Genomic DNA, 12,148 nt, shown 5'->3' with positions numbered 1-12,148 from the left:
GATTTACAAGAAGCGTCAAGATATAATATTTGTTGTAAATTAAGCAATTTACTCAATTGAATTTTGAGAGAAAGTGTTCTGCAATACTTCATTAATTTTCAATTAAAAAACCAAGCCATTAAATAGGCTTTACAATAACAAACTCTAACAATAAAATAGGAAATGATAATGCTAAGTGGTGAACATGGCCCACTTAATACTCCACTAAAATTGACTAACTACTACTACTCGTAACTTCTTAGTCCTAGGATACTACTTTTATTTAGGATAATAATCTTCCACTAAGGCACTAGATAATAACGACTAAACAACTTAGTCCACTAATTTTGGGGCATTAACAAACAATATTCGCAGAACTCAATATGGGTATAATGCAAGAATTACTATGATATACTCCGTACGAAGTAAGAAATAGTATAGATACTAGTTGTTAAGTCCGTGCGATGTACGGGTTCATTTTAAAAAATTTGAGTCAATTTTTTTTTTAATTTTATTTTAAATTTTCATACTTTATATTTTATAAAATTCTCCTTTAGCTACTGCCCTTTAATTTTTTAAAACTTTATTATTAAACGATTGAAGAGAGTAAAATTAACAATCAAATGGTTGAATTATTAATTATCTTAAGTATAAATCTTTTTAAAAAAAATTTTAAAAAACAAGGAAGAAAGAAAGTAAAACTCTTACTCGTGGCTGCCTGACATTCACAAATATTCCTATATAGAGATGAGTTAGGATTATATGTGTAGACACCCATTTGTGTCTCCCCAAAACCAAACCCAGTGATGAATGCCTTGCGCGTTGTGTTACTATCGAATGAGGTGAAAGTGATTCGAAAGCCAAATGTTGCGGTTTAGTTTTAATTAAATTCTTCTCTCTCTGTTTTTGAAAACGACCTTATTTATTTGAAAACGTCCAATTCAGTTTATTTTGGTCCATAATAAGGGTCCAATAATGGTGTAGATGGATGGGGCTCGAAGAGACCTTTCCAACGATATATTATAAGCCCGATTCCGATGAATATTGAGGAAGTTATGGCCAAAATACTAAACTGGGCCCAGTTATTTATTTTAATACGGCCCAATGATCTAGAGGAGGGCCCAATATTAATTATTATTCCTAAAATTATTAGGATTAATTATAGTTTTCTAGAAGTTTCTAGAAAGTTCCTTTTAATTCTAATATTGTTAGATTTAATAATTAATTATCTTTAAAAGATTTTTATTTGGAATAAAATATTGTTTTGTTATCTTAAAAATACGTATTTTATCTTCTGTACGGATTCCGTAGATCAAGTTGATTAAAGATCGGATTCCGCGTGAAGAAAAACGCGCTAATACAGGCTGTCGCCAAACGACAAGTCTGTCGCCACGCGACAGACTCTATCGCCGCGCGACAGACCCTGTCGCCTCGCGACAGACATTGTCGCGTCGCGACAGAGTTAATTCCTGGCGACAGCGTGGAGTTTTATTCCTTATCAAATTCTATGTTTTTTTGGATTATTTTCATTATAAATAGCGTCCGAATCCCTGTTTTCAGAAATCATTCACAAAAATCATTCACAATTATCAATTTTCACAATCATCAATTCTCATCAACTCTTTCTCAATTCTCTCTATTCTCTCTCTTGAGCAATATATTCTTTCTTTCTTTCTTTTTCTAAACTAGTTTTCACATACAATATTCCGCATACATTAGACTTAGAGTTTCTTAGCCAAGTTCGAAGTTGCCTTCGCCCTAGACGTGCAAGGTTTGATAATTTCTGAGGGTTTGGTCCAAAACTAGTCTAAACTTTATTTAATTTGATTTTAATTTAATTCTTTAATTATTGTTCTTTATTATTTTCATTGAAGTTTACTAACTTGTGTATTTTGTTATTAGAAAGAGGTACGAGGCTTCAAAGTATGTAATCTTATTACTCTCTTTCAATGTAGATAGCATGTTTATTATTGTTTTATGATTCCTAGTATCATGTTAGGATGCTTTTAATGCTTTCTAGTATCATGTTAGGATATTATTTAATGCTTTCTAGTATCATGTTTAGGATGCCTTTAATCTTTTCTAATATCATGTTAGTACCATGTTAGGTTTAAAGCTTCGATCTTTATTGCTTAGTGACATGCTAGGATTTGTTATTAATCTTGTTAGTATCATGCCTAGGATCTTGTTATTATTAAGCTTTATTATGCCTTCTCATGCTATTATCATTATTGTTTTTTTGTTTATTATTATGTTGTTTGATATATTTTATTGTTATTGCTTGATCACGCCTTTTATGCAAGTTTAAAGGGAATTTGTACTTGGAATCACGCTTAATAAGATAATTAATAATTTGGTTTAGGCTAATGTGATTTTAATTCAAGTGATCGCCAATAATAGATTTATTTGTGCATTAATATTCAACCAACGTAGATAAACAGGGTGGGTTTAATATAATGTTTGTATGTTATTCGAAAAGCGCACATGAATACGAGCAGAACAAAGTAGAGGCCTATTTTATAGGGCGGGTCCTTTCTTTTGTAGATTGGATTCGTACCCTCATCCCCGGACCCTGTTTGGTTCAAGACCTTATGGAGTAGTTGATGGTCCTTTGGATTGTCTTTTGGGTTTACAAGTTCCTAAAACTTGTTGGTGACTCTTTTGCTCTTTTTCTTTCCCTTTGGAACGCCACCGTACTTTAGTGTATGATCACAGTGGGGTTCAAGTTTGGGGTTATCATAATGCTTGAAATATTCCCTACAGTTTTTGGCGACTCCACTGGAGAGGATTTCTATTTATATTCCTGAAATTTATTTAATTTTGGCAATTATTTAGAATGAGCGGATGAGACTCGAAAAATTCTAAGTATTTCATGTGCGTGATTTGATTAACATTATTGTCATATGCATTAAAAGGTCCTCATGGGAGTACCCCATGAGTCAATCCATAGGAATTTTACACGTAGGAAATTTGAGAAATATCTTTCATGACTAGAATCGAAAAGATGATGCGAAATTTGGAAAATTCGAAGAACACAGAAACTTGCCAAGGCATGTAGGAACTAGCGTCTAGAAAACAGGGCTTGTCGCCCGTAAAAAGTTTCTGTCGCCTAGCGTCAGTTCTGTCGCTTGGCGACAGGAGCTTTTTTGCGGCGACAGTCCCTGTAGTCTGGCGCCAAGTTCTTCCAATACCGAGCCAGGGGTCTGCCTTCTTGCTTTGACCATTTCTAGTGTTATTGGCTCGATTTTGCTTATTGATTGAGTCATTTTCTCACTTTTCTGAACCCATATGTGTTCTACATATGGATATAACCCTCTGGGGGTTCCTGCTTCACCTGCCCAATTGAATATCCCACTATCATGTGCAAAGTTCAGATTTGGGTACGTGTAATGTTTGTGAATCCACCAAACCATGGAGTCGAGTCCGATTTCATCTCGCACTCGCGGAATCCTGTCCATTCGCTCCAACCCTCCCGGTAGGCTTGTGTGCAATGCATATGGATTCTTAACCATGGACCTTTTTGACTTAACCCATATCCTCGAACTTTAGAGAACTAGAGCCATGGTTAGGTTGCAAACTCATCTTGTGACTATGTGAACTACTTGTGCACCCTTGCTTGTATTTATTATATATGTGCTAACCGTTTGTTTGACCTGTGATTAAGACTAAATAAATTGACTAATGACTAAAAGGACTTTGTCTAATTAATTAATTAATTTTGAATTAATTAAAGGCTAATAAATTAATCAATTCAACTTAGTACGACTTTAGGCATGTCCATTTAGAGTAAAATTACTGGAAACAGTCCAGATTAATGTTCCAGCAATGGCGCAGGAATTTGGAATGTGGCGCTGCAGTCTAGTGTCTGTCGCCTGGCGACAATTTTGTCGTCTGGCGACAGGCTCTAAACGGTGGCGACAGTCCTGTTGTTTTAGCAACAGTCCAGTTCTTTTGCTCGAGTCATCACGACGAGTCTAATTAACAGTCTACTAATCGGATTAATCAGTTTGTTAATGGTTCAAACCATGTTTAAGTCTTTAATTGAGTTTAGGCACTTAAAGTCCCATGGTCATACACTAGTAGTCAAAGCATGTCATTCACATACACATAAAGCACACACATAATATGTTTGTCACATTATGACCATGTCTAGAGAGTCTTGAATGCGTGTTTTCCGTCTTTTTTTTAGGGGGGTAAGTCGGATATTAATCCTCCAATTTTTAAATTCCTCCAATTTTTAAATTCCCTTAAAATATATACCCCATTTTTTCACTTTTTCTTTTAAGTCTTTCAAACATAAAGTCAAGTCAATTAGAGTCAAATATTAAAAATATGGTTTAAATTACAGGGCGTGGTCAAGAAAGGAAGGACGTTTAATCAAAGACAACACTTTTGTTCAAGTTTTACTTTTCGACAAACCAGTCGGTAGGAAAAGGAAAGCTAAGAAGGCAATGGCTAGTCAAGAACTTAATGAAGTCAAGGGACAGGTAGCTAACTTGGCTGAGATGTTGCAAAACTTATCGCTGCAAATAAGTAATCCTGAAAAACAAAAACAAATGGACCTAATCCAGGAAAGCTTGGGCAAACTGTCCAACGATTTCAGATTTCAAGAGATTAGCTCCCAAGGGGTCTCGGTGGATAAGGACCTTCTTCCACAAAAGTTCAATCCCAATGACATCCCTAAGTTCAAGGCTATGGATAATCCCTATTTTCATTTAAGAGCTTTTGAAACTGTAATGGGTATTAAGGGGATAGATAGAAGGGCATTTCATTCTGTATTTTCATTATCCTTAGAAGCTGTATGTCAACAGTGATACTTTTCACTTGATAAAGAAAAGACCTCTAGTTGGGAATCTATTGTGAGCGCTTTCATTGAAAGGTATAAATGCAATATACAAGTTGAAACCGATCATAGAGAATTAGAAATGCTGAAACAAAAAGAAAATGAAGGTTTCACCTCCTTCTTTAATAAATGGAGGGAAACCACTGCAAAAATGGTTGAAGTGCCTAGTGAAAAGGAATCCGTCAGGATGTTCATTAAAAACCTCCAAGAAAAATATTCTAAGCATCTCAAATATCAAAGCAACTTAAATACTTTCAAAGCGGTATATGACATTGGAATTAACATTGAAGATGACCTTGCTAAACAGAAAATTGCTAATAACAACTCAAGTAGTGGCTGGAAAAATAAGAAGAACGACAATCCTTCTTCATCCAAATCTACCCACTCAAATAATGTTAGCACTTTTCCTCTTAATGAAGTATTGGCAATGAATAATAATCAAGGACAAAAGAAACCATTTAGGAAGAATTATACTCCTATTGGTATGAGTTATGACATCGCATTTGATCGCTTACATGCAAAAGGTCTTATAACTCCTATTGGACCATTTGGGGACCCACCTGTCGAAAGGAGAACGGTTAGCTGGAACCCAAATGCACATTGCAAATATCACCAAGGTAGGGGTCATCCTACAGAAAATTGTTGGAGACTAAAGGAAGCCATTCAAGACTTGATCGATAGCAACAAGCTCCCATTACCTCCTGCAAGTAAGAAGCCAAGTATCAATACCGCACCGCTATCAGATTCTTTGGCTATTTTCGACGAAGAAAACCAAGAGGATCCATCTAGTCTCATAGAACCTATCGAGACCATTGAAGAAGAAATCTTCGAAGATGCTCTCGAATTCTCCGGTCAGGAACCCGCAACTAAGCAAGAAGTATTGGCATTGACATTAATACTTTCGGAATTGAAAGAATTAATCTCACAAACCTTCGAGGCCATAAAAGAGAAAAATGAGTTGCTTAAAAATAAACCTCCACTTAAGCAAAAGAAACCATTTTCTCTCCAAGTAATTGACACTCCCAAAAAGAACAATAGGAAATATACTCCAATTGGGACATCATACACAAATATATTCAAGATGCTCTTCGAGAATGGAAAAATCCAACCTCTCGAGCCAAGACCATTTGAATCGCTAAAAAGGACAGACAAATATTATTGTGCATATCATCAATCAGGAGGACATACAATAGAGCAATGCTTCAAGTTTAAGGACTTGGTTCAACGTTTGATTGATGAGAAAAAGTTAGTTCAACTTCCACAAGATGCCATGATTAATGGAGTATGGGACAGTGACGATGAGGATGTTTACCTTAAAGACATTGAAGAAACTCCTCTATCAACAATATAACCAGTAAGTGACATTTGGGACGAGGAGGACTCACCCATAGATGTCCTCACTAGGTCCGGGAGAATACAACCTCCCATTTCAACACAACCCATACCTTCTATTCAGCAAATTCCCGTGCCTATTATAGAAGACAACGATGTTGTCAAACAGCTAAAAAAGACTAAAGTAGAAATGAATGTATGGAAACTTTTAGCCACATCTCGAGAACATAGAGTCGCAGTCATGGATGCACTGGCTAAGGTAGGCATAGATTCGGACACCACTCCTGAGGGGCTTGCAAACTTCCTCACGAGCGATCTCCCAAGTCCAATTAATTTGGTCACTTTTTCGGATAAAGATCTACCACCGGAAGGTGACAAACACAATAAAGCTCTAAACCTCACAGTCATATGCAAAAGAATGAATGTCCCTATGACTCTTGTGGATAACGGTTCAGCAATTAATGTGTGCCCACTTAGAACCACAAGAATGTTAGGAATAAGAGATGAGGATTTATCCCCGTCAACCCAAGGAATAAGAGCCTATGATAATTCACGTCGTCAAGCATTAGGGACGATCACTATGAATGTAACAGCAGGCGCAATTGAACATGCTACTACATTTCAAGTAGTAGATATCAAAGCATCTTTTAACTTGCTATTAGGACGCCCTTGGCTTCATGATTTAAAGGCCGTCCCTTCGTCTCTCCATCAACAAGTAAAGGCTATAGTTGGAGGCATTCCAATAACCATTGATGCTTCATCTATGAGGATTAAAATAGTAGAAAATCCACTAATTAATGTGGAACACGACGAAAACGATGAAGATTTGTGGGGCTTTAGCGAAGAGGTCTCCTTAATAGAGGAAGATGAAAGGACCCCTCTTCATTATGACCTCCACTCAAACATGATAACAAATGCTATCCTAAGAAAACAAGGACACTTTCCTGGAATGACTCTAGGAAAGAAGAAAGGAGTAGCTAAACACATGGGCTTACCTGGCCTCCCTAAATTGGATACTTTCGGACTTGGTTTCGAACCAACCCGCGAAGACCTTAAACGAGCCCAGGAAAAATCAAAAGCACGAAGAAATGCCCGCATACAAAAAAAGGAAATACCCATGGATCAATATCCTCTCACTTTAAACGGGCAATTTATAAGAGAAGAAGAGGATTACCCTTGTCACGAATTTCCTGAACCTTTTGTTGTGAATGGTATAAGGCAGCCTGGATTCGAAATCTTTTTGGATTGTTGTTTCCTAGACGAGATCCCAGCCCCAACATATAAGGAAAAGGCACCCCCTTGTTTCGACTTTAATGTCATGGGACTCCTCTTTGGAAGGGAAAAGAACGAATCAAGATATGCGGAAGATGATTCTTCACTTATCCAAGCAGTTCTCCAAAGCGAAAATTTCGATCCCTCTGAACTTATCACTCCAATAGAAGATCAAGAGCGTGGATGGCGCAAGACAGTGAAGATAGTTACTATAAATGGAAAGAAGATTTCAATAACTATAGGGCAAGGACCAATATTCGAAGAGTCGTCTGAGTCAGAGTCTGAGTTAGAGTCTTCCCTCATCGAGTCTTCTAAGTCTTTAGTTGTAGCACCCTCACCTTCTTTTTCTACCCCTAGGATAGTTAGCAATCAAGTCCCGACGGACATCTCTTTATTTGATGTAATGATTTCTGAGTTTAATAATATGTCTTCTTCCCCTTATTCCTCTTGTTTTTCTTTATCTAAAGATGACGAGCATTGCTTAACTAATGATGAAAATGACAAAGAAATAATTAAAGCAATGGAAACACTTGAAAATAAGACACCAATAATTGAGGATACAGAAACGGTTGATATCTCAAAAGATTCAACCATTAAAAGAGAAGTTAAAATCGGACTGATGCTAAACAAAGAAGAAAGAACCGATTTAATTAATCTACTTAAAGAATTTATCGATGTATTTGCTTGGTCATACGAAGATATGCCAGGCATTAATAGAGAAATAGCTCAACACACTATACCATTAATTCCAGGAATGAAACCTGTAAAACAAAAGTTACGTCGAATGAAACCCGACGTGGCCCTTAAAATAAAAGAAGAAGTACAAAAACAAATAACTGCAGGTTTTATCCGGGTATCCAAATACCCCGAATGGGTCGCCAATGTTGTCCCGGTTCCGAAAAAAGATGGTAGAGTTCGAATGTGTGTCGACTATCGAGATTTAAATAAGGCAAGTCCAAAGGACGACTTCCCTTTGCCACACATCGATATTTTGGTAGATAACAAAGCAAACCATGCACTTCTCTCATTTATGGATGGATACGCAGGATACAATCAAATCCTCATGGCCGAAGAAGATATGGAGAAAACAACATTCATAACGCCTTGGGGTACTTATTGCTATACGGTAATGCCATTCGGGTTAAAAAACGCGGGTGCTACTTACCAACGAGCAGCAACTGCCCTACTCCATGATATGATGCATAAAGAAGTGGAGGTCTATGTGGATGACATGATTGTAAAATCAAAAGACCGCCAAGGACATCCAATAGCCTTAAAGAAATTCTTTGAAAGATTAAGAAAATACAACATGAGGTTAAACCCCTCTAAATGTGCTTTTGGAGTTACCTCAGGGAAACTCTTGGGTTATGTCATAAGCTCTAGAGGAATAGAGATAGATCCCACCAAAATTAAAGCAATCATGTCCATGCCACCGCCCAAAACCGAAAAGCAAATTCGAGGATTTATTGGCCGGTTGCAATACATAAGTAGGTTCATATCCAAGTTAACCACGATATGCGAACCAATATTCAAAAAGCTTAAGAAAAATGTAACAATCATATGGGACGATGAGTGTCAAAAAGCCTTTGAGAAGATCAAAGCCTATCTTTCGAATCCTCCCGTATTAGCCCCAGCACTCCCCGGAATACCCTTAAGACTATACTTAACTGTCACAAAGGAAACAATGGGAGCTATGCTCGCACAAGAGGTAGAAAGCAAAGAAAATGCTATTTACTACTTAAGTAAAAAAATGCTCGAGTATGAAACACGCTACACACCATTGGAAAAGCTGTGCCTCGCGTTGGTGTTGGCCACAACTAAATTGAGACATTACATGCTCGTGCATACCGTTTACGTAATCTCACGAATGGATCCCCTAAAATACCTATTCGAAAGATCTACACTTAATGGACGAATCTCAAGATGGATAGTAAATTTGGCCCAATTCGACATAAGGTCTATGCCTCAAAAAGCAATTAAAGGATCAGTGGTCTCGGATTTTCTAGCAGATTCCCCAATAGAAGATTCAACACCCTTAGAAGAGAATGAATTCCCGGACGAAAATTTAATGATGACAGAGGATGATACATGGACTCTATATTTTGACGGAGCCTCAAACCAAAAGGGGTGCGGCGTAGGAGTCTTATTAGCATCACCTAAGGAAGAACATGTCCCTATATCCATCAAATTAGATTTCGACGTCACCAACAACGCAGCTGAATATGAAGCATGCGTGGTAGGCCTCGAAACCGCTTTAGCCCTAGGCGTAAAGAAACTCCGGATATTTGGAGATTCATCCCTAATTATTAATCAAATCTCCAAAAGATGGAAGGTTAGGAGTAAAAGTTTAGCTCCTTACCAAACATATTTGGAAACTCTCACCGATCAATTGGAAAAAGTGGAATACACTTACCTACCTAGAGAAGAAAACCAATTCGCCGACGCCTTGGCAAGGCTAGCCTCAATGGTTAGAATACCTAAGGAAATTGAGCAAATGCCTTTAACCATAGAAAAAAGGCATAAACCAGCATACATTCAGGCCATAGAAGACGACGAAGTAATTCAAGAAGAAGAACCAGAGGAGGAACCATGGTTCGTAGACATATTGAATTATGTCACCAAAGGAGAATATCCTCCTCATGCTGACAAAAGAGCGAAAAGAGCATTGAGACTCTTAGCTTCCCAGTTTGTACTCATAGGAAATGAACTACACAAAAGGGTACCTAAGGGACGAGCTCTATTATGTGTAGGCAAAAAAGATGCTCAAAGGGCTATGAGAGTAATCCATGAGGGTATATGCGGAACACATGTTAACGGCAAAATGCTAGTCCAAAAAATAATGCGAGAAGGATATTACTGGACTACCATGAATAAAGATTGTCATCAATATGTAAAAAGATGCCCAAAATGTCAAATTTACGCAAATTTGCAACATATCCCACCATCTCTTCTCTACACCTACACTTCACCATGGCCTTTCTCTACATGGGGAATAGACATAATTGGAAAGATTACACCTCCCGGAACAGGAGGCCATGAATACATCTTGGTTGCAATAGATTACTTCACAAAGTGGGTGGAAACACAATCATATGCTAAACTCACCGCCAAGCATGTAGCACTCTTTATCGAAAGAAACATAATTTGTCGATACGGAGTCCCACATGAAATGATAAGTGACAATGGAACTCACTTTCAAGCAGAATGTGAAGAATTGCTACAAAAGTATGGTATTCAACATCACCATTCTTCCCCGTATAGACCTCAAGCAAATGGAGCAGTTGAGGCCGCTAATAAGAATTTGAAAACGATCATTGAGAAAATGACTGAAAATTATAAAGATTGGCCTGACAAACTTCACTTCGCACTGTGGGGTTATCGCACGTCAATCCGAACATCAACAGGAAATACGCCATTTAATTTAGTATATGGAATGGATGCCGTACAACCTGTAGAGTTAGAAATACCTTCTTTACGCATTGCGTTAGAAAGTAAACTCGATGAAGTTGAGTGGACTAGAGCACGATATGAAGAGCTAATCCTACTCGATGAAAAACGACTAGAAGCTCTACATCATACCCAATGTTATCAAACCCGCATGGCTAGACATTTCAACAAAAAGGTCAAGACTAGAAATATCAAGGTTGGGGACTTGGTATTAAAAGCATTAAGGAAAAATGTCTTAGATCCAAGAGGCAAATTCCGGCCTAATTGGTCTGGACCATATATTGTCAAAACAATCCTGTCAGGAGGCGTGGCTAAATTAATTGATATGGATGGCAATGAATTTTCAAACATGACAAACCTTGACCAACTTAAGAAATACTACCCATAAGTACTTGAGTGAAACGCTCAAGAGAGCTACGTTCGGCTTGATTCCTTAAATAAAGGATACGTAGGCAACCCGTACAGGGTGCGGCCACTTTAATTCCTTCAAATTCTGTATCCCCGAAGTAAAAAATGCACGTCCGCAAAATTTCAAGACTGGCGCCAGAAAATGGATTCTGTCGCCAGGCGACAGAGCTAAATCGTCAGCGACAGTGCATCAGATAGCAGCGCCAGTCTTCTGCAAGTTTCTAGACAAGTTTCACGTATTCTGAAATTTATTCGATTCTCGTACTCGAATTAATTCTCCGAAAAATAAATGTTGTAATTGTTTTCATTGCTCTAATTGAAAGTTAATTAAAATAAAAGCTGAAATTTTATTGATTAATAAAGAAAGTACATTATTGATAAAATAAAAGCTGAAAAATTAACTAAAACAAATTAACTTTGTCTAATAAATCAAAAGAAAAGCAATGTTCTAATCTTTTTTCTCCTTCTTCATTCTTTTCCAATTTGTGTCTTCATTCTCTTCCTCTTGATCCATAACCTTCGCTAGGAGACAACCGTTAGAAGATCTACACTCTATTTTAGTATAGATAGTTTCTCCTTCCGCTAGGACTCCATGTTTCTTCTCTACCCAAGCTTCCTTCTTAGTAGAGTCGACTTTTCTTTTTCCTTGATTCTTCTTGGCACTCTTCTTTCTAGGCATAATAGGAGTCTTGAATTCAATTCTTTCCCCTAGGCGTTCTTTAGCAGGGACCTTCTTGTCACCTAGACGATCCTTCACATTGGTCTTTTCAATTGTAACTTGAGATTTTTGGAATCTTCCATCAAGCCATTGCTTCACTTTATTTGACAAGCAAGGTGGTTCCTTATGGGTAATCACCTCCCATAAGG

The sequence above is a fragment of the Chenopodium album genome, chromosome 17, assembly GCF_948465745.1.
Source record: "Chenopodium album chromosome 17, dcCheAlbu1.1, whole genome shotgun sequence".
NCBI lineage: Eukaryota > Viridiplantae > Streptophyta > Magnoliopsida > Caryophyllales > Amaranthaceae > Chenopodium > Chenopodium album.
This window is presented reverse-complemented; position numbering follows the sequence as displayed.